General features: G+C 52.4%; 1 long non-coding RNA gene across 1 annotated transcript in view; it reads left to right on the forward strand.

Moving 5' to 3' along the window:
- The first annotated feature begins 308 nt into the window (after positions 1-308).
- Positions 309-1,704, forward strand: part of LOC147467385 (uncharacterized) — a 14,681-nt gene continuing 13,285 nt past the window's right edge. The window contains exon 1 of the long non-coding RNA XR_015190618.1: positions 309-1,080. This is a non-coding gene — a long non-coding RNA (uncharacterized LOC147467385). The remainder of the gene's footprint in view (positions 1,081-1,704) is intronic.

Genomic DNA, 1,704 nt, shown 5'->3' on the forward strand with positions numbered 1-1,704 from the left:
TCTCTTGCAGTCTCTCATCACTCGCTAGAAAGAAAATGTCTGTCTGCTTGTCTGCCTGGGGGGTCACTGGGTAGGAGTGGGAGGGGGACAGGGGGAAGGGGAGGGGCAAGGCATGGGAAGATGTAGACGAGAGATCGAGAGGGGGGGATTGTATTTTGAGGAATGTATGGACGGGGCCGTGGGATACTCTGAGCGCGGGTCGCTGTGGATGACTGAGAGTCTGCGAAGCAATAAATGAGAGGAACGTGACGTCGGTGAGGAAGGGGGTTGGAGGTGGGATGGAACCCCTCCCTCTCCCTCTCCTTCCCCCTCCTCCTTGTTGGCACGGGCCGAGCGGGAGGGGCACCTGAGGGGCACCGTGCCACAGGGTCTGGGCATCAGTGTGAGGGCCCTTCAGAGGCCGACCAGACGATAGTTGTCGTAGTGTGAGTGTATCGGTGGCACTTTCGTGTATCTGTGGGTTAAGAGTGTCAGTGTGGAGTCTCCGGCGACACAGGTGGTGGTCCTGGCCCCTGTGCGTGGCCCCCGGGGGCCCCTCGGGGGCATGTCATCCCTAGGAGTTCTTGTCCATTTCGTTCCTCTCCCAGTGGGCTCGGGCCCCGGCCTTCTACCTACGATGTGGACCTACTGGCGCCGCGGGCTTTAGGAGGGCACAAGGATGCGTTTCGTCCTTCGTCGTGGACCTAGGAAGCCGGGCGTATGATTAGTGACGAGACTCGCAACCCCGTAGTGTAGTGTAGTATAGTGTGATGCAGTGTAGTGATAGTGGTAGAGGCAGAGCAGCTGGCTATGTAAGGGAGTGCCGCCCGCGCCCCTGACCCGACCCAAGAGCACGTCCGAAGAGGGACGCGGGCGCTCCTTCACGCCCTCACCCCAAAATGATAGACACCCTACTGTGGATCCTGTCGGAGGTAGACCGATACCTTGACAGGCCAGCGCTCCTCCTGGTGCCCTTTGACCTGCTGGGACCAGGGGGCGTACTCAATACCATCTGGTGCGTCCTTGGGGACTTCATACCCCCCGACGCACCCTCCCACTCGCCCTTCAGCGTCTATTGGGCTTCGTATTGGCATGAAGAAGGTGGGTGTCCTCTTCTCATCAGAATGTTAAATGATGTCAGAAGAATGTAAAATTTCAGAGTTATTGTTTATTCTAATAGTTTTATTAACATTAGCAGTGAAAAGTAATGTATCGCAACGTTTTAGATTATACCCTCTGACGTCACTCACAACTACATTAGTTTGCCAAGAAAACCAACACGTTTTCTTTGAAGCGCTGACTTGCCCGTTTTCTAAGAGTCCCTCCGAAGACTTCGTAAAAATAGTGTAATACAGCCGATGAATGACCCACCCCAAACAAATCTAAGAACAGCTGTTATGATTCACGATAAAGACTTCCCAAAGAAAGGAATACAACCCATACGAAATAAAAGAAGAAGAAGCAAGACCTCAAAATCTTACGGGGGGAAAAATCATGTTGCCAAGAAGCGTATTTATACATGGGCGGAGGAAGGGTGTCAGGAAATACTGCAAGGTGAAGGAGACGAGGCCGGCGTTTTACTGCAGTATTGGGAGCACGTTTTCTAATTTTCCCGAAATAGCTTTTGGTGTCATCGAGTTGTCCAGTGCTTTGAAGAGAACATTGGATTTTTCCCCCTTTTTTTTCTTTTGATGAGGTTGGCTGGTGTGTTCTTTATATATTTTT

Source organism: Penaeus japonicus, unplaced genomic scaffold (assembly GCF_977035675.1).
Source record: "Penaeus japonicus unplaced genomic scaffold, GWHDUDI00000001_assembly GWHDUDI00000036, whole genome shotgun sequence".
NCBI lineage: Eukaryota > Metazoa > Arthropoda > Malacostraca > Decapoda > Penaeidae > Penaeus > Penaeus japonicus.